The 26,552-nt window shown below is 46.1% G+C and overlaps 1 pseudogene; it reads right to left on the reverse strand.

Moving 5' to 3' along the window:
• Positions 1-11,442: 11,442 nt before the first annotated feature.
• On the reverse strand, positions 11,443-14,837 carry LOC101534035 (terminal nucleotidyltransferase 4A-like; annotated as a pseudogene).
• Between the last annotated feature and the right edge of the window lie 11,715 nt (positions 14,838-26,552).

The following is a 26,552-nucleotide window of genomic DNA, read 5'->3' on the forward strand; positions in this document are numbered from 1 at the left end:
CGTCTCGTATGTGGGTGGGAGATTTGCAAGTACTTATGCCACCACCAGCTGCTTCTCAGATGCATTGTAGGAAGCTGGACTGAAAGCGTGGAGTAGCCAGGACTTGAATCAGTTGCACTCAGTGAGATGCATTCACCCCACCAAACCCATACTGTCTCACCCTGTTTTATTCATTTATATATTGCTGTCAAATTACAGGTACGGTATTCAAAATTTAATTAATGTATCTCAGTTAACAACAGTAATGACAAAAAACACAAGGTGAGTGTTTAGCCCAGAAGTTAAGAAACTTCTAGCTGACATTAGAGTACCTAGGTTGCATTTCTAGTTCTGATCTTGATTCCAGCTTCCTATTAAAGCAGACCTAGGGAAGCAGTGATGGCCTTAGGCACTGGGTTTCTGCTACCCACAGGAAGAATCTGCATTGGGTTCTCAGCTCCCAGCCTAAGCCCTGAGACATACTTGGCAGTTGTAGACACTTAAGAAGCAAACCAGTGAATTGGAATTCTGATTTTCTCTCACATTCTCTTAAACAAATAACAGAGAAATTAATCAGGTAAAAAGTTCAACAAGATTTTAGATGTCAGGTCATTCAAAATCAGTGTTTGACATCAAATGAGGGTACAGACATTCACTTTTTTTTTAAAGATTTTTTTTAAGATTTAATTATTTTTATTGGAAAGTTGGATATTCAGGGAGGAGGAGAGACAGAGAGGAAGATCGTCTGTCTGATGATTCACTCCCCCAAGCAGCCGCAAAGGCTGGAGCTGAACCAATCCGAAGCCAGGAGCCAGGAACTTCCTCCCTCCTGGTCTCCCACGTGGGTGCAGGCTCCCAAAGCTTTGGGCTGTCCTCGACTGCTTTCCCAGGACACAAGCAGGGAGTTGGACGGGAAGTGGGGCTACTGGGATTAGAACCACTGCCCATATGGGATCTGGTGCATTCAAGGTAAGGACCTTAACCTACACTATTGCGCCAGGCCCCACACATTATTTAATATATACATCTTTATTCAAAGTGGTATTACCAACAATGAACACATTGTTTCAATTTACACTAACTAAAAGGAATGACAGAAATTACATAGAGAGTAGGTGAAAAATTGGGACTATAACATACCTGAACTTCTCAAGGAATAGCACAGTGTTATTTAAAATTGGGTTTAGATTACAGGCAATAAACATTGCAGACTCTACTTAAACCATACAAATAAAAATTTAGGAGACACAAATCTTTCATATCTTAATAAATGACAGCAAACAGAATCCTATAAGATGCTCAATTAAAATGAGGTATGGGAATCTGGTGGAGTGGTTGAGAAAATGCTCAGAAGACCCTCATTCTACACTGGAATTGCTGTGTTTGTCCTATGATTCCACAACAAATTCCATCTTGCTGCTAACGCACTCCCTGGAAGCAATCAGGGAATTTTGCAACTGCTCTCATTAACACAGACGGAGTTCCTGGCTCCTATTTTTGGCTAGGCTGTCACGCCACCTCCAGTGGAGCCTGCGTGAGAAATCGCCGGGCCGAGGCCGAAGCTTCAAGGAAGGATGCCTCCTGGATTCGGCTGCATCTCTGGTGGTCTTGGCATTCCTGGCTGTACTCTCTTTGCTGTTATCTTTATGGCTGGAATAATATTGTTTATGTGCGGCAAAGGCTCAATGTTCCTTTATAGTTCTATGAAGCCTTCTGACAGGAGACTGGACAAGGATAGCAAGCAGTATAGGATAAAAACCATTAAGTCACTAGCTTTAGTAAACCTACCTAGGACTATTTTTGAGAATTCCTAAAAAGAAGATTATAGTAGAAATCTATAGCTTAAAAAGCCATACAGGAAGAAAAGCTAAGAAAAATAGACAAGTTAATATTAAAACCAATGTAAGGCACAAAACACAATGAGAGCTAACTGCTTAATGATTAAAACTGTAGCTAGTGCCAAACTGTGTCCACAAGAAACAGCAACTGCAGTCTGTCACCAGGCTATTAGAGAACAATCTTTTTTCGTCAGACCTGCTTACCTCCCTGGAATAATTGTTTGTAGAAATGTAACCACATGAATAAGCAAGAAAATGTCCCTTTGCAATAATCTATTGTATATAAGCTGATGCCTTGCTTTTGCAAAATGCACTCAGACACAACTGCCTTGAGTTGTCGTGTCTGTTTGTCACTCGCCGAATCCTTGCCCACCGTTCCCGGGGTCCTGTTCCCGTTGGACTGATTGCTCCCGCCCGAGCCGGTCCGTCGCACTAGGCCTTGGAATGATTTTGCAAGAATTTAAGGAGTTAACCAGAAAATGTCAGATCACTCTGTCTCCATAACTTTTATAAATAAAATACCTGAATAAAAAATATTTTTAAAAACTATGAGAAAAAAAAACAATTTGAAGACAAGAATTGACATGGACGTTTGGTGCAGCTTTTCACACATAATTTTACTGAACCACAGGATTCTCCCCAGTGATCCTAAACAGAGCAACATATTATATAGAGGAAAATCTTATAAAACGCAAGTGAGGTGCACATCAACTTGCAGTAATCAGTACAAGTTCATGCTTCCAGTATATGTTAGTGCCAACTACTATTTAGCAAAGTTATCACACAGAGAATTCAGTTAACACTAGATGAAAAAAACTAAGTCAAACTAACTCCTAGAGAATCACAAAATGAATAAATGGACATGAAGGAACTGTGAAACTCCAATCCTTCTACCTTACCAATGTTTTATACAGCATCAGAATTTATCCACGATTTATAATGTGAGACTATTGTCCCATATGTAAAACACTTGCAATGAATTAGCATATGAGAAATAAAAAGCAAGAAAAATATTGTCATCAGTATTAAAAAAATAAAGCCAAGGCCAGCATTGTGGTACAATATGTTTAGCTATCAATTACAACACCAGTATCCCATATGGAATCAGCTGTTTCATTCCCAACCCAGCTCTCTGCTAATCAGCTGGGAAAACCAGTGGCAGATCATCCACATGACTGGGCCCCTATAACCCACATGGAAGACCTGGAGGAAGCTACAGGCTCCTGGATTCAGCCCGGTCCAGCACTGATCATTTTGGCCACGGGGGGAGTGAAGCACTGGATAGATGATCTTTGTCTCTTCCAATTTGTAACTTTCACTGAAAAATAAATAAAGGTATATTTTAAGGTTTATTTATTTATTTGAATTGCATAGAAAAATATTCCACCTGCTGGTTCACTCCATATATGACAGCAGTTGCTGACTCATGCCAAAGCAAGAAATTAGAGCTTCTTCTGGGTGTCCCGCAAGTGGCAGAGACTCAAGCACTTGGGACACATTAGGCTGCTTTCCCATATTTATTAGTGAGGAGCACAATTGTAAGAAGCAGCCAGATCTTGAATTGGCGCCCATATGCAGGTAGCAGCCTGATTTGCTGTGCCACCACATTAATGAAGAAATATATTTTAGGTAATCAAACACATCAGATAGAACCAGGACTTAGTCACCTCTGCAGACGTAGGTAAAAAAGACCAAGATTTGAATTCACAAATGCTTTTTCCCCTCATCCAGTCATTAGGTTTACATTGTATACAGTCTTACTGAAAACTTGGCAGAAAATAAAGTTGTCAAGAATTGTCTTTTCTTTCTCTGAGATTACTGAATAAACTCAAGTTCCATGCAAGGGAAAGAAGATGTAACATTCAAACCAGGGCACATAAATACTACATAAATAGGCCAACTGTAAATCAAGGCACAAGGACATGACAGAGAATGAGCTCTAGGAAGCAGCCTGCTTACACTTCACAAGGAGTTCTACTCAGAAACTTACCCAAGTTCCCAGGCCTTGGGGATAACTCTCACTGAGGACACAGTGCCCTGGGGGGCCCACTTCACTGATTGATCGAATTCTAAGCAGCCAGAAAAGTGACAATCTGGTCCTGGAAACCTCACAGCCTGGAGTATCCAGCATCTTAGCTCTCTGCTGCAGCCACACATCCAAAAGCAAGCGATGGTTATTCCCAGATGTGTTATGTTTGCTTAATACCAACTTACCACCAATTACAAAACAAGTCAATTATTGGGCCCGGCGGCGTGGCCTAGCGGCTAAGGTCCTCACCTTGAAAGCCCCGGGATCCCATATGGGCGCCGGTTCTAATCCCAGCAGCTCCACCTCCCATCCAGCTCCCCGCTTGTGGCCTGGGAAAGCGGTCGAGGACGGCCCAAAGCTTTGGGACACTGCACCCACGTGGGAGACCTGGAGGAGGTTTTGGTTCCTGGCTTCATATCGGCACAGCACCGGCTGTTGCGCTCACTTGGGGAGTGAATCATTGGACGGAAGAACTTCCTCTCTGTCTCTCCTCCTCTCTGTATATCTGACTTTGTAATAAAATAAATAAATCTTAAAAAAAAAAAACAAGTCAATTATTTCATCTAGTGTCACTAGGGGCCACGGAGTCGAGGCTCAACCTCAATACATAGGTGCAGGATAATATTAGTGGATAGCAGGTGTTAGCTCTTTCTGGTTTTTGTCACCTTTAAGAATTCATCAGGGGCCCCAACCACAGCTATCTTCTTAGCTTATCTAGGGTCTGGTAGGCCCAAGCTCCATAGAATCAGGGTGACTCTTTTGTGTCAGTAAACCTGCATGGGCTTCAGATTCTTGCACCAGATATTGAGCACAAAAGATACTAACTTTTTATTAAACCAGTCAAATACATTCACAAATTTATAAGTACTCCAGGCCACCAGATTTTTACTTTAACAAAAATCCTTTGTTGGTACAAACTGCCTCTGACTGAATTCAACTTGTGGATGTAAAATGAAATTGCTGTGTATCCCAAGCACATTGTCCTAGGATTTACCTGGGTCTTTGCAAAGGTTTCACTCCTAGGCAAGGCTGAGTGAACCCATAGTGTACTGATCATTTCTGCATTGTCCTTTAAGCAATCAGCTTCTAATTAATTTATACCAATATGTCAGCAAGCAATGGAACTGAGGATGGGTAAAGAAAGTATTAATGCTGCAGGGGGTTAACTCTACAAAACACAGGGAACACAATAGATGCCCTCCAGCTTTAGGGCAGCATTCTACCATTCTACTGCTGTGTTTCAGGAAGATTGAGTGAGCCAAGATAAGTTGGTCGTGTTTGTTACAAAAGTTTTTCAAACTCAGCAAAACGAAAAGAGAAGGGTATATCAAGAAGCATGCAAATTTTCCAAAGGGAATCACAAAGTGAGGACATTCTGATAAAAGTGCCAGCACTTCAGTTAGGTAAAAGGGAGATGTACTAAGACGTTTAAGCTTAATCTAATTTTATTTACTGTGCAGAGATAAAGGCAGACTTTTTCATCCAATGTCTCACTTTCCTCATGGCTGCAACAGACAAGGCTGGGACAAGGCTGGGACAAGGCTGAAGCAACAAGATTGAAAATACATCAGATTTTTCAAAACCCAAGCCACTTTGTGCATTAACTTCACACTGCATTTGAACAGAACTGGAACCTACACATTCTGATACAGCCACGTGAGTCCCACATGTCATCTTAAGCACTGTCACACTCACCCAGACAGGGCAATGATATCTCATTGTGTGTGTCAGGTGGGCAACCACTGCTTTTCTCTTATGCCTAGTGTTCACAGAAAACAGTCCTTTTACAGAGTTAATGGTTATTTTGTGGGGGGAAAACAAAGACAAATTACTAAAGTTGAATGAATTGTATCTTGGGGGAAACAGTGGAGTGTGATGTGAGTTTTCAGGGCAGAAGTCAGCTCTTGGCAATATGAGCAGTTCTGGACATTTAGGGATTTATTCCCTGCCTTGATGCTCTCTGAAGAACATGACTTAGCCCTTTCTAAAATTCATGGGGACATTTATTCCCAAGTATGAGAACTTAACCAGTGGGGACAGGTGGCACCATATCAAAAGCCATCAGGATAAATCGATACAGACAACTTGTACCTTAATGGTTTAGTCCTTGGTTCTTCTATAGAATCCCCTTTGGGGTAGTCCCTGCTGCACCCCTTTATTTGTCTGCAAGGTCTCTGTGCCACCCCCTGGCTTCTGCCAACCAGAAGGCCATCACCAGATGCTGCCCCTCAACCTTGCAGCCAAGCTGTGAGGTAAACTGCTAGAGTCTGTGCTGGTCTGACATTAGAACAAGGTGACCGTGAGACCCTTAGGAGGAGCTACACTGAGGACTTAGCTGTGGCCTTCAGACGCTGTTTCTCAACAAAATTAGGACCAATTTTCTAAAAGGAAAATCCGGCCCAACATGAAGTTCGAACTGTCCCTAGACACGCTACCCTCCCCACCACACACAATTTGGAAAAATGTGAGTCCTGAAGGCTCAAGGTCAATACTGGAGAGTGAGGCCATCAAGGTCTCCATACTGGCCCCCCGCCCGCCCTGGGGGCCTGAGGAGATGCTCTCACACACTCACCACTTCCCAGCGTCTAAGGAGTCGGGCGTCCGTCCGAGGGCTCCTGCGCTGGAGGACGGTCACGGGCAGCAGGGGCTGCAGAGCCTGGAGCCTCTCACGAGCAGAGCAGGTCTCGGGGCGGCAGCGGCTGCACTGTCCCGGGCCTCTCACGAGCAGAGGACGGTCACAGGTAGCAGGGGCTGCACTGCCTGGAGCCTCTCACGAGCAGAGGACGGTCACGGTCACGGGCAGCAGGATCTGCACTGCCTAGAGCCTCTCATGAGCAGAGGACGGTCACGGTCGGCAGGGGCTGCAGAGCCTGGAGCCTCTCACAAGCACAGCAGGTCTCGGGGCGGCAGCGGCTGCAATGTTCTGGGATTCCCTCACAGTAGAAACAGGAAGGCGAGTTTAGCCGCACCAGGAAACAACACCCCGTGTGCTTCTGCAGGGCTTCCTGGGCGCGGGAGATAGGACCGTTCGCTGACGTGCGGCGTCAGAGGACGCGCAGCCAATCAGAATCACAGGGGCGTGAGGGCAGGAGGGGGAGTGAGGCTTCGCGTCAGCGCTGAAGCGGCCTCCCCGTCTGCAGCTTGACCTCCCCACAGCAGGGGACGCTGTCAGCTCAGAGAAGTCCGCCTGCTGGCCGCTCTCCTGCCCTCTCTGTTCGCGAACTCGGGAAAGTGTGCAGGTCTTCACACAATTCACTGAACCTGCAGCAGATTCTTTCTCCTTTGTATCGGCCCTTTCCCGTTAGTTCGTTTGACTTTTTTTCTGCGGGAAATGCCAAATGCCGACTAGATGATTGAAATAAAGATGTTCAAATGCAGAGCTCCTGTGTCCTCGAGCCACATTAGGCACTGCAGATTCTGGTTAGAGCCCTGAGCCTCAGAGCCCCCAGGAAGAAGCTGCAGCCCCGAGTGCTGCTGCCTGGGAGACGTGAGGCCCCCAGAACCCCCTAGGAAGACGCTGCACCACCGAGGCGGCCTGGGAGACGTGAGGCCCCGAGTGCTGCCAGGGCCGCTCAGGGTTGTTTTGAGAACGGACAGCGCTGGCGCGGAAAGGCCAGCGACCGCAAGCGGGTGGATTTCCTCTCTCGCTTTGCTGCGGCAAATGCACAAAAAAAGGGCGGACCCCACAAGCAGCTGTGTGCCTGCGCAGCAAGCGCGGGCCTGGGAAGGAGGTGGGACGGGGTGATGCTAGGCCGGTGCGGCGGGAGAGGGGTGGGGGGTGACGGGGGAGGGTGGAGAGAAGGGGCGGGGAGGGGGAGAGGCGGGGACCGCCTGGGCGCGGGCGGTGAGAGACCGAAAGGGGGGTCGAAGCGGGGAGAGCCTGAGAGGGGAGGGAGAACCCGGGAGAGGCGACGGGGAGGCGGCTAGCGGCGGCGAGGAAGCCTTGGCCTGGCCCTCTGGAAACAGCCGGGCCTGAGAGGCGGCGACTCGGCCCTCGGCCCTGGGGCTCGGCTGCGCCACTCCCCCCGCCCCGCCTCCGTCTGCGCCTGCGCGCGTCACGCCTCTCCCCCACCGCCTGAGCCCTCGGCAGGCCACTGCCCACTGCGGGTGGAGGACAGCCTCGAGCGTCCGTCCCTCAGGACTCGGTAGCCGGGACGTGGGGCGGAACTCTGCGGGGCTCCGGGGCTGGCACCTTCATCCGGGCATTCGCCGGGTGCCGCCGCCATCTTTGTTGTGACGCCTGCTGACGGCCTGGCGGAGGGAAGGGCGGAGCTGGCGGCCCCAGGGAGGCTGCAGGCGCGTTCGGGATGCCGAGGGCGGGCTGTGCCCTCCGGACCCCACATCGCTTCGGCTTCATCCAGCGTGCTGTGGCGCCAGCCTCTGCGCTTACCGGCTGGCTTTGTGAAATACAGACCTGAAGAGCATTTGAAAATACAGTGTACATTTATCTTTTCAATCTCATTTATCTTACTGGTGTTAATTTCCTGGTCTGCATTTTGTATGTTACTGTTGTTCCATATCTGTTTCTTATTAGTACATAGTAACTTGTTTGAGTATCTCATCATTTTTGGTTTTGGTTTCTGTTGGATTACCTCCATATGTAAAAGGTCTATTAATATAAATTGATAGTTCTTAAAACTTGACCACTGTGCATACAATTTCCTTACTGTGTTTAATTTCCTGTGTGAGACTGAGGAGCTAAAATAGCAGCTAAGTAGTACTGAAGTGTGCTGATAGATGAATTAAAAAAATAGTGAGCTAAGCAATAGATAAATAGTACTAGGATGATACTAATAAGGAATAGTATTGGGGAGCAGTATTAAGAAAGAGTTCAGTAAATGAATGGCAATAAAGAAAATCAAGTTAATGGCAAAAATGCAAGTGTTAGGGATAGCATTAAATGAGTAACTAGTAATAAGGTAATTAAAGCACATATGTAAGTGTTAAGAGATAGCAGTTAACAGAGGGTTGGATAAGTAATGGTAATTAGAATACAGGATAAGTGATGGGCCCGGCGGTGTGGCCTAGCGGCTAAAGTCCTCGCCTTAAAAGCCCCGGGATCCCATATGGGCGTTGGTTCTAATCCCGGCAGCTCCACTTCCCATCCAGCTCCCTGCTTGTGGCCTGGGAAAGCAGTCGAGGACGGCCCAATGCGTTGGGACACTGCACCCGCGTGGGAGACCTGGAAGAGGTTCCTGGTTCCCGGCTTTGCATCGGCGCGCACCAGTCCGTTGCGGCTCACTTGGGGAGTGAATCATTGGACGGAAGATTTTCCTCTCTGTCTCTCCTCTCTGTATATCTGACTGTAATAAAATGAATAAATCTTTAAAAAAAAATAAAGTGATGCTGACTGATTAATTGTTAAGCTAACCACTAATTCTGGCTTCTGTAATGAGAGCTTCTTTTGCTGTAAGGAGAACCAAGGTAAAGTCATGACAGGTCTTGGGCAGGCCTCAAGACAGGCTAGGCCTAAGTTTCATTTCCTGGAATTGAGGCATCCCATTCCACCAAGTGGTCCAACACACACCCTAGGCAGAGCCAACCAATCAGAGGAGACTTGAAAGGTCCCTAGTCATCAAGTGGTCATGGCAACAGAGGCTGAACAATGGAGTGGGCATGGATAAGAGAGACTGACCACCAGAGTGGTCATGGGTGATAGAAACTGACCAATTGCAATCTTGCCAATGTCTTTGTAAAATCAATGGCCCATTCCTAGAATTGCAGCCAAAACCCTATATGAACTACTTGAAATGTATAGTCGGGGTCCTTGTCAAGACTCCACTGTGTTGGCTGAGACTTGGACCCTAACGCGCTAGCAATAAAGTTACTTTGCCTTTGCGTTATCTCATGTAGAACTCCTCTGTTCAAGTGGTGGGATAAATTCCAACCCAACACCTGATTCTGCATTCACAGTAATAGACAAAGTGAGAAGACATCTTGTCTAGGGTTCTATATTAGCAATACTGGTCATTACAGATGAATTGTATCCTATCTTAATTATAAGGAAATCACTATTTTCTATTCTGCTAACAGTTTCTTTCATTAGAAGCTTAATTTTACTAAAACCTTTTTACCATTTAATGTTAATGGTCTATAGTGAGGTAGGCAGCTAGTTCAGGGTCACAAACTTGGAAGTCACTCCCCCATCACCACCTAGGTGTTCCCTTCTGCCCAGCTGTGATGCTCAGCTATCACCACCTGGAACCTGAGAGGGAGCAGCATTGTATGGTTGTATAACCTCCCCTCTCACAAGCCCCTATAAAGGCTCATGATAGGGAGGGGCTCACTCTCTTGGCTGTGTGTCTCATCGCTCTGGCACTCCCCAGTACCTGCTTGCTCTCTGGCTTCCCATGGACAGTCTTTGAGGACAGGTAGCGCCTAAACATGGGCCCTGTATGTCTGTAGTCCTCACCCTCTGTTCACTGCTTGGGCAGGACAGTGAAGATGTTAATGCTAAGATGCTTTGTATTTCTGATGTGTGTACTTTCGAGAGTTCCAGGAGAGGTGAGACCTGACAATAATGCAATGTGGACAGAAAAGCCAGGGAAAGACGAATGTCTACAGATTTGTAAGTGTGCCCAGGTTTTTATTTGTCATATGTTTCTTAGGATAACATATTGTTGGGGAAGCTGAGATATAGGTCTTCAGCTTAACGGATGGACTTCAGGATAATGACCATTTGTTCCTCTTGGGGTTACGGTTGACTGGATTGCTGTATCTGACTTTTCAATAAAAATAAATATATCTTTAAAAAAAATACTTCTGGCACTTTCAATGCTGGATTTTCTGTCAAGGTTGAAAGAGTAAAATCAAAATGCTAGAACTGCAGTCAGAACAGGATGAGATCTGGACACCCTGTCCCAAGCTCTGGGGCTGAAGGCCGCAGAAGCTTCTAGACAGTTAGCTTCATGTCTGATCAAAAGTAAAATAGTGAAACAGAAGCCTCCAAGCACCTCTTACAATACCCATTTGACTACAGCTGACACAATGAACCCATCTTAGAAAATGCAACTTGACAAAGGATCTGAGCTTGACTTTTTTAAAAAGAAAAAAAATTTTTTTAAATATAACGTGTGGGGCCCAGCGGTGTGGCCTAGCGGCTAAAGTCCTCGCCTTGAACGCCCCGGGATCCCATATGGGCGCCAGTTCTAATCCGGGTGGCTCCACTTCCCATCCAGCTCCCTACTTGTGGTCTAGGAAAGCAGTCAAGGACAGCCCAATGCATTGGGACACTGCACCTGCCTGGGAGACGTGGAAGAGGTTCCTGGTTCCCGGCTTTGGATCGGTATGCACCGGCCTGTTGCGGCTCACTTGGGGAGTGAATCATCGGATGGAAGATCTTCCTCTCTGTCTCTCCTCCTCTCTGTATATCTGACTTTGTAATAAAAATAATTAATAAATGAATAAAAAATAAATATAACGTGTGAAAATATGAAATTAAATTTAAAATCTAAGTTATTGCACAAATTGTAATTTTCAATATTTATACAGAAAAACAGTTCCAAAGTTTCAAACCAAACATGAGAGTAGATATCGTCCATGCCTTATAATGCTTCACAGGTGAGCACATGTTGTTCTTGGGATCCAATGCCACCATCACATAGACATGAACAGTGATTGTTGTGGTTCCAGCCACAGGCTCACATGCTGGCATTGCTCTGGGACCCCATGGGCACCAAGGCCATTGGACAGGCTAGGGTACAGGGTAAAGCAGAGCCACTGTCTGCTCAGGCTCATAGGCAGGCTATCATTTGTGTGTGTGTGTCTGTGTTTTCTTCCTCCAGATGTACTGGTGTGTCCCCAGTTGCCCACAGGGGACCCACTGCCTCTGCTGCTCGAAACTTCCAAATAGGCATGAGAGCCTTTCATGGATAATTTCATGCTGTTATGCCACTTACAATAGATGCACACTGGACCACGGGGTGGAGGAAGTAGAGGTGATGGCCAGGGATGATGAGTGATGGACATTCAATGAGGTAGTTCCTTTGACAGCAGCTTATCTACAAGCAACTGCAGCCACTGCAAGAGTCAGCAGAGGTATGGTGAACCTGGTCTGATGTTTGGTTACCATGATCATCATTCTAGAAGGCATGGATTGAGGTTTGCTATGGGGTGTCAGCTAGACAGTGGTTAATTTGGCCATCAAAGAAGTCAATACTTGTTTACTGAATTGGTAAGCACTAGATGTGGTAAAAGATAGCATGTCTGAATCAATGTTGTTTCCAGAGAGTGACAACAAAAAAGGTGCAGAGAAGTTGAAGAGAGAAGCCGGGGTTGGAAAGACAGAGTCAGGCACCTGTGTGGAGGGTGACCTTGCTTCCAGTTCTGGGCCTTGACCCACTTGTGGTAGACGATTACTTTAGTGAATCATGATCCTTCCTAAAGTACTTTCTAAATAAGTACGGGTGGGATCAGGTAAGTGGTGGCATGACATGACCGAGAACTGTGGAATTACAGGTTGGCTCAGAGGGCAGAGACTCCGGGAAAGAGGCAGAGGACCCCCATGCCCAGAGTAACTTTTTCCCTAGTAACACCTTGGAGGTGCTTTCATGCTTTCCCAATAAGCATCGGTACTGAAGTTAATAGATTAGCCTAGAACAAAACTATACCCAAGATCAGAATATCTTTATTAACTTTCCTGGAACTCCCTGCCCATATGAGAAATGTAAATGACCAACCAATTAATTCATGTGACAAAATTCTGAATTTGAACTATTTTGATTAATCCAAGTGACATAGCCTAAGTTTAACCTAACTTAATTTAACCTGTTGCCGGTAACTGTTTTGCAGAAGTTTAACCTATTTGAACTAAGTTTAACTGTTGCTTTGCCTAACATATGAAAACAGAAACCCTGGAAATAAAACTTTGGCTAGTCTCCCACAAGACTGTCTGCCTCTTTAGACCCCTTCCCTCCCCAGGTACCCGCAAGAAAAAAATTACAGAGCACAATGTAGGTGAATTGAATACTTCACTTAACCTGCATGAGCTGTAGGAGTTCCTACCAACCTTGTTTCCAGCAGCAGGGACTCCTTAGCACAGCATCCTGATTGCACCCATGGTCATGGCTTTCATGACCTTGGTGATACAGGCATCTCCTTCTTTTATCCTTGCTGTAGACCAGCTCCGGCTGACTGAGAGCTTGCAAAGGATGTGTGGATCGGCGAGATGATAAAAAGAGATAAGAACGTGGCCCACTATGGTTTGATGCTCATAATGGATAACTCAGAAACGTTGCCTGCTTTATTTATACACAAATCATCACAAACTTTTGCACAATATCCAATTGTTTCATTTTTACTTCATGGTTAAAAGAATACAAGAAACAATCCTATAGAAAACATTTTCAACAAACCATTACTCATTGAAACCTGCAGTCACCTGGCTGAAGCCAGGAACTCCACAGTTGGCAGTACATGCGGTTACATAGCGACAAGTGGTTTACTTATACTCAAAGTCAGTTTTTACTAAACACAAACTAACTAATATTGCTTAAAATATTAAGAGTACAGAATTAAAAGGTCATAAATGAAAGGATTTTATAAAAGCATATGACAGATTCTTTACTAAATCTTATAATCAAATCATGCATTAATTACCATCACCTTCACCTAGTGCTGATTCAATTGGTTTTTGTTCTATTGTTAAAGGGTAGTGAAAGGGATCAAGGCAACTCAGCCAATCTACAAACAGAGGGCCTTTACAAGAAACTTCCTTTTATCTTTATAAACTGTTTTTTTTCCCTACAAATAAGTGCTGATATAAGATAGAGATTGTAAGCCATTTTCAGGGGTTTCACATTTATTTCCCTTTAGAAGATGCCCCATATACTTTTGGCTCTCTGTGGTGAGAAACTAAAATGTGTCATATCATGTGTTGTAACAGTTCAAGGCGCATGGTAAACAAATTCATTGTACCTCCATTATTGCCATCAATTGCAAGATATTATCAAGCCATTTCTTCAGGAAAACATTACTTATACTAGGGCAAGCTTCAGGACAAAAGTGGGCACATAGCAGGATGTTTGGAGACATTGTGGGCTCAATTGTGCTATTATATACTTTTAGCTGTGTGTCATAGCCTTACGTCGCTAAAGATGTTTTTATCATAACATGATTGATCAATTTGAGGTGTTATTCCAGTTACAGGAATCACTTCACATTAGCAGAAAAACAATGAAAACACCCTCAAGAGAATTCTATGAAACATCAGAGAGGTGATTGAGTGTCCATGCAATGGAGTGAGGCAGCAATGAGGTGACCAGAGACATTCTGCTGGGCCTTGCCTTGCTTCCAGAAACTACTCGCAGCCTTGCAAACCGAGGAGCAGTGCTCATCACACACCCATGCCATCCGACCCAACTGCATTTCTCCCCACATATCCTAATACTAATTTTCAAGTAATTAAGATTTTTTCCATAAAATTCAAAAAATTCTATGAGAAACATCCCCAGGTTCTCATTAGGTCTCTGGGCATTAATTTGGGGATGCAGCTGGAGAAAGCTAACGGCCATCAGAATGAGACTGTACGAGCTGACTCCTCCTGTCAAAACTCATTCAGGTCCCTCTGAAGCAGGAACTGTTTCAATACTAAAACCAATTAAAGCTGCAATTAATATTTCTTCATGTGGTCCTTGATGGCCTCTGCTGCCCATCTATCTTCAAGCTGCTATCCACTTGAACTTCACCCACATGAACTGTAAGTTTAATTATCAATACTGTGGTTTTGTAAAGGACCTTGATGGAGCATGTCTCCACCATACTGTGCATCTGCAAATGACTGCCCCAACAGCTGCAAACGAGGACATGCCCACTTTCCAAACAATCAAGTCTATGTTGCTGGAGGGAAGATAAATACCTGCGCTAACGCCACCAAATAACTGCACATCAGGCATCAGGTTCACCATCCGTTTCACCATCTCCTTTCTCATGGCTGCTTCTTCAGAACAGTGGGACATGGTGTTAGAGCAGGCAATGATTTCCTCATGCAGTCCCTGGATGTCCCGAAAATCTTCCATGGTGATGCACTCCCAGGATGCCCTCTTCATTCAGCTGGCTGAGCTCTGGGAGGCTACCTACCGCACAACAGGTAGTTGATGCCCCAGGTCATGGCCTTATTTTCCTGTTTCTAGATGCTCCTGGTGGAACTGGTGCTTCAGCCGGGAGCCAATGCATACAGGATTCGCTTCGAACACCATTGGCAAAGTGAAGAAGGCACTGCTGCGCCTGCAAGTGTGTTCAGTGCCACAAATTGAGGCAAAAGTAGGACGTGAAGCCAGAGCCACCATGGCCCACGCCCTGTGAATCTCCCAGATCTATATCTATAGGACATTGGCCCACCCTTTCTGCTCTGCTAGATCCATGCTAGGTGTGGAGCCATCCGCACACCAGCCCGCATCCCCAGCACTGCCCACACTTTGTCTCCATTACACAGCTACTATACATCCCCTTAAATGAAGAGCCACAAAATAAAGTAAACACCCGGGAGAAAAAAGAAATGAACAACACCAAGAAGTTAAATAAGATGCTAGTAAATGACTAACATGAAGCTGAAGAAATGAAAATCAAGAACCTTCTTGAAGAAAATGATGCCACTGCATGATCTACGAGTCATTGAATGATTTAATCAGAAGGAAGTGTTTTGAAAAGATGAAACAAACAGAAAGCAACAAAACCCATGTGATATAGTTTCCTCTGATCTTTGTTGAAGTGTGTCTCCTCCAGATAATAAATAGATGGGTTTTGTTTTTTAATCCAGTCTACTAATCTATGAAGTTTGATTGAGCTTAAGGCATTTACATTCAGAGTTTAATATACATGGATGGTACTTTGGTCCTGTCATTTTATGAATGGGTTGTTCATTGGCTCAGTCTTCTGTTGTCATTTTACTGGGATCTTCTTCCCATTTGCCTTTGGTTTTGGTAGGTGCTATTACTCTTCTCTGTCAAGAGAACACCTTGAAGTATCATTTGTAGGGCAGGTTTGGAAGAGACAAATTCTTTTAGCTTTTCTTTACTGTGGAAGAATTTTATTTCATTTTCAAAGATGAAATAAAGCTTTGCTGGATATGTTACCCTAGGCCGAAAATTTTTTTCTTTTTAGAATCTGGAATATGTCACTCCATTCTCTTCTTGCCTGTACAGTTTCCTGTGAGAGATCTCCTGTGAGCTTAATTGGTTTTCCTTTATATGTCAATTGATTTTTTTCACGTGCACATTTAGGGATCTTTTCCTTATGTTCAATTGAAGAGAGCTTGATCATCATACGTCTTGGTGAAGATTGCTTTTGATCAAGCCTGTTGGGAGTTCTGTGCCCTTCCTGGATCTTGTTTCCCAATTTTTTCTCCAGATTAGGGAAATTTTCCTTTATTATTTCATTAAATATATTTGTAAAACCAGTTTCTCTTTCTGCACCTTCTGAGACTCCCATAACTCTTAGATTTGACCTCTTAATTGTGTCTTTCAATTCTTGAATTCTTTTGTTTGGCCTGATCCAGCTCTGCTTCCAGATTTTCATTTACTTCCCCCTGGTGACAGGAAATATCTTCCAATTCTGAGATTCTTTCTTCTGCTTGCTTCATTCTATTATGGAGACTCTCCACTGTACTTTTAATTTGCTCTACTGTGTTCTTAATTTCTGATATATCAGCCTTGATTTGCTTTGTTGATTCCTTGAATTCTTTGAACTCTTCCATGAGCTTCTCATTTTTTATCGGAATCTTTGAAATGAGTCTTATGGATGCTGTGTCCCCCTTTTTCTCAATGTCTTCCTCAGTTAACTCTGAGATTGGCATAGGGTTTTGCTCCTTTGCAGGGGAGTTTTCGGTAATATTCATTGTGCCTTTGTCTCTTTTTTTGCTCTTGATCATTGTACTTCTGGTTAGCACAGTCTTCTCCTTGGGGCAGGTTTCTAAGCTGTGTCACCCACAGGTCTACAATGCAATTTTACTTGTTGCAGTTGGTACACAACTCTTTGCTTGCAGCCACTTGTGCCACAACCTCCAGCGAGTTCCAGGTCTGGGTTTTTATGTCAGATTTCCACCAAGAACTCCATGGACCCAACTCCTGGCTCACCACTCTCCACCTCCTGTGATACTGTGCTGAGGCTGCACCGTTGCCTCTGCAACCTTTCTCCCACTTCTGGTTGGAGCAGGTCCTAGGATTAGAGAGACACCAGGTATCCTATGTAGTTAGGTTGTTGTTGGTGCTGATCTTGCCGGAACCTGTTGGACGTTAGGTCTGGGTGCCACACGGACTTATTTAGACCCGTACGATGCCACAGTTGATATTATTTTCCTGCAGGACCAGTGCAATCAACAGCACTCAGTGAGTTCTGATGAGCTCAGCAAATGCACAGTTCACTGTTGTCCCCTGCAGTCCTAAACTTTTGCCACAGTGTACAAAGTGGCGTTTGATGTACCACTAGTACAGTTCTTGATCTGCTTGCCGTCCGATCCGAAGGTTACCCAGACCTGCCCCGGGTGAAACCCGTAGAATGCCATGTTGTTGCAGCTCACCGAGTCAAAAATGAGTTCACTCCCAGCTCAGTGCATGCTCAGTCCTTTCCATTGCCCTTTCCTCCTTATGCAAAAATCGTGCCCAATTCGGCTCTAGGGGGCTGACTGGTCTATGAAATCCACTCTGTTCTTGCACTGTCTGTCGGAGATCTGCTGCTCTGCTCCTGGTCGAATCAAATGGACCAGCAGGATGGACAGTTCTTTGTCTGGGTTCACCTCCAGAGCTCCCAGTGAAAGTCCCTCCCCAACTGGTTGCTGGTGGAGTTCCAGCTGCTGGAGGAGTTCAGATCCCCATGTTGGAGTATCAGTCACTGCAACACCACACTGCTGAGCACGCTGCTTTCTTGTGTCTGTCAATCTCCAGGTACCCCTCTGCTGTTGTTCTGTCCTCTCCTATTTCCTGAAATATGTCCTCTCTGCTTAAACCTGATTAAATGGTTTTCCGTCCATTTAAATGTGTCCTTACCCTATTCCGCCATTTTGATTTTCTCAAACTTCATTTTCAAAAAACAGTTTTTAAAATTTGTTTTTACAAATGTATTGAATGTGTGAGAAATATGAAAGAGGATTCCTTTTTTTTTGAAGGATTGATTTTATTTTTGTTGGAAAGTCAGATATACAGAGAGGAGGAGAGACAGAGAGAAAGATCTTCCATGCGATGATTCACTCCCCACATGACCGCACCAGCCAGAGCCGTGCAGACCCAAAACCAGGAGCCTGGAGCTTCTGTGAGTCTCCCATGCTGGTGCAGGGTCCCAAGGCTTTGGGCCATCCTTGACTGCTTTCCCAGGACACAGGCAGGGAGCTGACTGGGAAGTGGCACTGCTGGGATAGGATCCGGTGCCAAGATGGGATCCTGGAGCATGCAAGGCAAGGCAAGGATTTAGCAGCTAGGCCACCATGCCAGAGCTGAAACGTTCAGTTTGAAGGGCAGAAATTGTGAGCTGTTGTTCCAAGAGATGGTTAGAGTTGGGTTTCTGGGCAGGGTGAGGATGAGGGTTAGAGTTAGGGCTTAGGGTCAAGGTCAGGGTCAGACTTATGGATGTTAGGGTTAGGGTCGAAATTCAGGGTCAGGATTCAGGTCAGGGTTCAGGGTTAGGATATGTGTACAGGTACACATTAGGCTTTGGGTCAGGCTTAGCATTAGTGTGTGGGAACTGGCTGGGGTACGCATTTAGGGATAGGGTTCAAGTTCAGGTTGGTTTTGGGTTAGGGTTAGGGCTAGGGCTAGGGTTGCGTGTGGTAGACTTTGGGGCAGGGAGATGGGTGTGCTTAGGGGGAAACTTAAGGTTAGGGTAAGGTTAAGGTCTAAATGTAGGGTTAGACTTAGGGGTGGACTTCTGTTAGGGTCAGGGTCAGGGTCAAGATCGGGGTCAGGGTCAAGTTCAGGACCATGGTGGGAGTAAGGCAGGGCAATGGGTGTGGTGAAGGGTAGAATTAATGTTAGGGCAAGGTTAAAGCTAAGTCTAGAGTTAGGGAGAGGTAGGGAGCCCAGGGAGGCTGCAGGTGGAGGGATTTCAGAATGTGCTCGGGGACCAGCGGCCGAACGTGTCGGACCTGCCGACGAGAGGCCTGAGGGTGGAAGCAGTGGACGGACAGACAGACAGACACAGTGACAGACAGACAGACAACCCACCTGCCTCTTCTGCTCTGGCAGCAGCCCCTCTGTGGAGGCTGGCCTGTCTGCCTCAATGTTGCCCTCTGCGGCCGCACGACCTCAGGACAAGATGGACAAGCCGTGGGACTTGGTTCTAACAGCCATGGACAGCTCTCCTGAGGCGTGGGTGGTCCTGGTGATGGCCATGTGATGGCCAGGTGATGGCCAGGTGATGATCGGGTGATGGCCGAGTCGGCGGTGGCTGTGCTATCAAAACCCTGACCCCGCACATAGTGAAGCACACACACTGGCACACGCTGACCAGAGACACAGGCAGTCCCATGCCCTGTGCCATTCCGGGCCAAGCACAGAGACACGGAAGCAGGCAATAGGCCCGAGCAGGGGATCCAGGGAGCCATTGACCCTGCAGCCTGGCATGCATGCAGGCAGTCAGGTGGGCAGGTGGGCAGGGAGCAGCAGGGTGCAGCAGGGAGGGAGCCCAGCAGGCCAGGGCGGCCAGAGAGTCGGTTGGTCGGATCTAGAAACTCCAGCAACTCCTGCCTTTGCTCAGGAGAACTTCACAAAAGTGGGGGCCAGGTGGTCCGATTGGCCGGTGGCAGAAACTGTGGGATTCCTTGGCTGGGGAAAAGTGCACGCAAATGTTGGACCACCTGAGGGGTAGTCCAGTTGGGGGGTCTGGCGGTGGGGGAGGCTGAGGGAGGAAGGTACCGGCCTGACAGACGCCAGCCTCCTGCTCCTGCCCCTCGGTAGCAGCAAGCAGCCCTTCCCTTGCCTGGGCACCCTGAGGCGGCTGTCATGACCAGGACAAGTGGATTAGTGGCCTTGCTTTCTCAAGAAACTCTAGTGGCTCGCAGAGCAGAGCAGCAGGAGCACAGCACCTAGGAGGTGACTGGATGGAATCCCAGTGGAGGTGGCAGTGGCAGCGGCAGTGGCAGCAAGAGTGGAGGCAGGAACCCAGGTGAGCAGATGTTCCCGGAGATGGGAAGGGAGCAGGTAGGTGGGGGTAGACAGGCAGGACCGCTGGAGGGGGCTAGGCAGGCAGGCAGGTCGGAGAGAAGCCCAGGGTTGGCCAAAGAGAACCACAAAACTTCGTTTTTAAAAAATAGTTTTTAAAATTTGTCTTTACAAATGTATTGAATGTGTGAGAAATAAGAATGAAAGAGGATTCCTTTTTTGTTTTGAAGGATTGATTTTATTTTTACTGGAAAGTCAGATATACAGAGAGGAGGAGAGACAGAGAGAAAGATCTTCCATGCGATGATTCACTCCCCACGTGACCGCACCAGCCAGAGCTGTGTCGATCCAAAACCAGGAGCCTGGAGCTTCTGTGAGTCTCCCATGCTGGTGCAGGGTCCCAAGGCTTTGGGCCATCCTTGACTGCTTTCCCAGGACACAGGCAGGGAGCTGGCTGGGAAGTGGCACTGCTGGGATAGGATCCGGTGCCAAGATGGGATCCTGGAGCATGCAAGGCAAGGCAAGGATTTAGCAGCTAGGCCACCATGCCAGAGCTGAAACATTCAGTTTGAGGGGCAGAAATTGTGAGCTGTTGTTCCAAGAGATGGTTAGCGTTGGGTTTCTGGGCAGGGTGAGGATGAGGGTTAGAGTTAGGGCTTAAGGTCAATGTCAGGGTCAGACTTATGGATGTTAGGGTTAGGGTCAGAATTCAGGGTCAGGTTTCAGGTCAGGGTTCAGGGTTAGGATATGGGTACAGGTACACATTAGGCTTTGGATCAGGCTTAGCATTAGTGTGTGGGAACGGGCTAGTGTCACGCCACCTCCAGTGGAGCCTGCATGAGAAATCGCCAGGCCAAGGTGGAAGCTTCAAGGAAGGATGCCGCCTGGACTCAGCTGCATCTCTAGTGGTCTTGGCATTCCTGGCTATATTCTCTTTGCTCTTATCTTTATGACTGGAATACTACTATTTATGTGCGGCAAAGGCTCAATGTTTTTTTATAGTTCTATGAAGCCTTCTGACAGGAGACTGGACAAGGAATGCAAGCAGTATGAGATAAAAACTATTAAGTCACTAGCTTTAATAAACCTACCTGGAACTATTTTTGAGAATTCCTAAAAAGAAGATTATAGTAGAAATCTATAGCTTAAAAAGCCATACAAAAAGCTAAGAAAAATAGACAAGTTAATATTAAAACCAATGTAAGGCACAAAACACAATGAGAGCTAACTGCTTAATGATTAAAACTGTAGCTAGTGCCAAACTGCATCCACAAGAAACAGCAACTGCAGTCTGTCACCAGGCTATTCGAGAACAATCTTTTTTCGACAGACCCGCTTACCTCCCTGGAATAATTACTTGTAGAAATATAACCACATGAATAAACAAGGAAAACGTCCCTTTGCAATAATCTATTGTATATAAGCTGATGCCTTGCTTTTGCAAAATGCACTCAGACATAACTGCCTTGAGTTGTCGTGTCTGTTTGTCACTTGCCGAATCCTTGCCACCGTTCCCGGGGTCCTGTTTCCATCGGACTGATTGTTCCCGGCCGAGCCGGTCCGTCGCACTCTGCCTTTGTCTCTTCCTGTCTATCCATCTCTCTGTAATGCTGACATTCAACTAAAATAAACTAATCCTTAAAAACAATTCATCTTTGGGACTGGCACTGTGGCCTAGTGGATTAACCTACTGCCTCGCAATGCCAGCATTCCATATGGGTGCTAGTTCAAGTCCTGGCTGCTCCATTAAAATCCAGGCATCTGATACAGGATGTGGCGATTTCACAGGGGATCTTTTTTTTTTTTTAAAGATTTATTTATTTTTCTTGGAAAGGCAGATATGCAGAAAGGAGGAGAGACAGAGAGAAAGATCTTCCATTTAATGGTTCACCCCACACCCCAAGTGGCCGCAAGGATGGAGGTGAGCCAATCCAAAGCCAGGAGGCTCTTCTGGGTCTTCCAAATGGGTGCAGGTTTCCAAAGCTCTGGGCCATCCTCGACTGCTTTCCCAGGCCACAAGCAGGGAGCTGGATGGGAAGTGGAGATGCTGAGATTAGAACTGGCGCCCATATGGGATCCCAGCACACTCAAGGTGAGGACTTTAACTGCTATGCTATCATGCTGGGCCCTCAGGTGGAATCTTAACCACTACACAAACACCCACCACCAAGCTTACAGTTGGAAAGTAGTCAGGGAATTACCCAGAGCAGCAAAATCACTCTTCTGAGGAAGCAAAAAGAATGGCAAGTTTGGGGCCTGACACCATGGCTCAACAGCTAAATCCTTGTCTTCTACTTGCCAGGATCCTATATGGCCACCAGTTAATGCACCTGCTGCTCCACTTCCCATCCAGTTCACTGCCTGTGGCTTGGGAAAGCAAGGATGCCCCAAAGCCTTGGGACCCTGCACCCATGGCGGAGACCCAGAAGTAGCTCCTGGCTTCAGGTTGCTTCTACTCTAACCATCGCAGCCACTTAGGGAGTGAAACAGTGAATAGACCATTCCTCTTTCTCTCTTTCTCCTTCTCTCTGTAAATCTGCCTTTCCCATAAAATAAATTCATGTTTTTTCAAAAACAATCTCAAATTTTTGAAAACCACAGTTTACAATTTGTGATTCATCAAACAAACCTAACTTCCCATATGTTCCAAGTAGCAGGGGAGATGAGGGAGCCATTTGTGAATATCTTCAGGTGCATAACGTTAGTGTCAGCATGCCATGATGTGTTAGATTTTTAGATTATTTTCTGTTTTCATCTAGCTGGAAAACAAGGAGAGAACAAATGGAGACTCTTTCACATGATGGTTAACTCCTCAATTGCAAAGAAAAGGTCAGCACTGGGTTAAGCCACATCTTGATGCCTGGACACCATCCAGGTCTCCCCTGCTAGGGACAGGGATCCAGGCATCTGCACCATGATCACAGTTTCCCAGGATGCACTGACAAGGAGCTGAACTGGACTTGGAGCAGCCAGGATGGAAACCAGGCCCTCAGGAATGAGCATCACCAGCGCTTCATGGTACCTGCTCAGTAGGCCAATAGGCCTTCAAGTAAATGGGGAGGGGCTGTCAGTGCAGGGAAAAGGATGGAAAGACTGCCAGGGATGTAAAGTACAGCAGTTAAATGTAAATTATGTTTTATTTAATGATTGTATTTATTTTCTTGGAAAGGCAGATATACAGAGAGGAGGAGAGACAGAGAGGAAGATTTTCAATTCTTTGATTCACTCCCCAAGTGGCTTCAATGACTACAGCAGCTGCAATCGGAGGCCAGGAACCACGGGCCCAGAGTCTCTTGTGGGTGTTCCACGCAGGTGCAGGGTCCCAAGGCTTTGGGCCATCCTCAATTACTTTTCCAGGCCACAAGCAGAGAGCTGGATGGGAAGTGGAGCTGCCGGGATTAGAACCGGTGTCCATATGGGATCCCGGAGTGTGCAAGACGACTTAAGCCACTAGGCTACCATGCCAGGCCCTAAGTGTAAATTTTCAAGTAGCAAATTATTTCTATTTATTTGTAAAGGCAGCATTACAAAAAGAGAGAAGGTGAGAGAAGGTGAGTGAACGAGAAAGAGGTCTCTTTCCCCCCAACATGTGACCTTCCTGCCCATGGGCAGGAGTAACTGGTACCATGATGTAGTAGGTTAAGCTTCTCTCTGATATACTCACCATTTTTTAGTCTAGGCTACTCCACTTCCCATCCTGCTCCCTGCTGTTTTACCTGTAAAAGCAGCATACAATGGTACAAGTCCTCGGGCCCGTGCATGCACTCCTGGCTCCTGGCTTTGTCCTGGACCGGCCCTGGTTGTTGGGGCCATTTAAGGAGAGAACTAGCACATGGCAGACTCTCTGCCTCTCCATCTCTATCTGTAACTGCCTTTCAGATAAAGTAAAGAAATCGTCACAAGAAAGCAAGGACAGAGAGATTCCACCATCCACTGTTCACCCCTTGAATGGGTCATGACAGCTGAGAGTAGGGACAGGAGAAAACTAGGAGACTCTGACAGGTCCTCCCATAGAGGTGGCAGAAGCTTAAGTGCTTGGGCCATCTGCCACAGTCTCCATTTTGCATTAGCAGAGAGTGGGATCAGAAGTGGAATAAGCAGGACTTGAACTTATACTCTCGTGGGATATTGACATTGTACACAGGGGCCTAACACACTGCCCCATAATCCCAGCTTCTAAAGGAAATCCAAGGAGGTGCTTAAGAACAGATACAAAACAGCAAAAGGAAGTAATGTCATCCTAAGAGATCATAGGTATTTTCAAGTCTCTGTGCTGGGGAGATGGGAAATGGAAATAGACTTAGAACCTTCTGTGACAATTCACAATGCAAGCCTGCGCACCTGGAACTGCAATCCTGGAGGATAAAGGAGCAGAAACAATTGTGAAACGCTCCCTACATATTGTGAAAAACCTAAATTTACACTTTCAACTTGCTCAAAAACTTGAATCAAAATAGATACAAAGGAAACTGTTCAGGACAAATCATGACCAAGTTAATGTAACCTAAAGATGAAGAGAAGATCTTGAATGTGGCCAAAGAAAGAACAGCACAGAGCATAGTAAGGTACAACCAGGAATGCATAACAGCTACTTCCCATCACACATCAGGACACCATCACCCAGGGCCACAATCTCCTTCCTAGAATTCACTCTCCCCTAAACCTCCTGTGAAGCATACACTCAAAGCAGGAATAGGAAGCCCACAACCTTACGCAGGAAACAGAACATCACTTACGAAACTAATACAGGATCCACCTGCACTGTACTTCGCAGGGTTCTCAGGGAATTGGACAGTATTGTCCATATGCTCATCTGCAGTTGGGGATCTCAGCGCCAGAACCAAATGGTTTCACACACCTCCCAGTCAGCCTACCTCAGGAGCCTGTCACTGCACAGCCACCACACACAGCCAGCACGTTCAGGCAGTTCCTTCCCGTTCTCCTATTCCAGGAGCACACACCAGTCTCTGGCGACACACAGTCTTTTGGCAAAGTGATCACTGACATTGCGCGGTCTTCTTCACCCCTTCCCGGCCAAAGGATGTAATGCCATTGTTCTTCTGGACGCGTGCTGGTGTGCAGGTCCCGTCTACATGAGTGGCGCCAGCTGAGAATCACTGCTGGGTCTATACTCACCATGTGGGGACACCACTCCACTCTGGGGTCCTCCAAAGGGCTTGTCTCTCTCATCCCAGATTTCCAGGACACCGAGACTAACTGCACAACCTGTGGATCATTCCCAGCACAGACACAGGGCCTGGAATTCAGAGAGGAAAATGGCGGACGTGGTGCGGGAAAGCACAGGAGACCCTGGAAAGACCCTTCCCAGTTGCTTGCTGAGGACCTCATCCGGAGACCCAGCTCCGGTTCCTTAGGAACCAAGGCAGGAAGCCAGTTCCAGAGGTGATCTAGTTATCAGGAGACAGAGACCCAGTGCATCAGAACTGGTCCTTATCCTGACAGCTGAGACGTGAGATTCCCGTTCTTTATTGACTCTTGAATTCTGACGAATTGTGAAAATAATGGGAAATTATTAACTGCTCATAATAAATTATTAGTTTTGACATATATATTACATTTTATAGTTTTTTCATCCATTTTTCATGTTCAAAAGCATAAAAAGTCATATCTCTATCATATTTTGATTTTGTTAAGGAGTAAGAAATTTATGTTACTCTTGAAATGTTTGCTCTCATCCAGGAGACTAATTTGTGACTCATGACTGGATTAGGTTGCTTAATGGGGAACAGTGCTTTTGGATGTGTGAGAAAAATTAGCATGCCATAATCAATGTGCAATGTAATCAGACTGGCCCAGAAAACGCTAAATTCTATGATCCAGTAAGGACTATCTTTTGATATTTTTATTGCTGTGGTTCTCCATGGTGGCCAGTAGCAGGCGCCTTTTCTCCACCGAGAGTGTCTCAGATTCGTATCAGTTGAGCCACTTATAGCTATAAGCCTGTGACCATAAACATCGACAATAAGGCATAGCAGCAATTGTGGATAGCCAAAGGATCCGAGACACAAGAAAGCAGCGTGCACTCCTATGTTCATTACAGCACAATCAGTAATGGCAAAAACATGGAAGCAACCTAGATGCCGTTAGCAGAGGACTGGATAAAGAAACTGTGCTTCAGCTGGGCTGTGGAATTCTACTCAGCTATTAGAAAGAATGAAATACAATCATTTGTAGTCAACTGGGCCTAATTGGAGACCATTATTCCAAGGGAAAAGAGCCAATTGCAAAAGGTCAGATATCATATGTTTGCTTTAATATAAAATAACAGCCGCAAAAACTACACAACAACAGCAAAGAGGAGAACGAACAAGGACATGTAACCGCGCAATGGGAGGATGCAGCAGAGACCAGCCTGCCAGGACTCAGGGAAAATCAACAGAATGCACCTCTACTATGGAATGAAGGTAGGCATATCTTTGATTTTAAGAGATTGTGCCCTGGTGATGCTCCATGCTAACATGGCTAGGGGATGCTTTGCTTATCTTCTCAGGGAATGGCTCTGTCTTGTTTCAATTTGCAATTTTCTGGTGTCAAATCCAATTTTTCCTGTGAGCTTTGCCTTTTCGCATGTCCTAGTTATCTTTCTTGTAGGATGTGATA

This window comes from Ochotona princeps, chromosome 20 (genome assembly GCF_030435755.1).
Source record: "Ochotona princeps isolate mOchPri1 chromosome 20, mOchPri1.hap1, whole genome shotgun sequence".
Lineage (NCBI taxonomy): Eukaryota > Metazoa > Chordata > Mammalia > Lagomorpha > Ochotonidae > Ochotona > Ochotona princeps.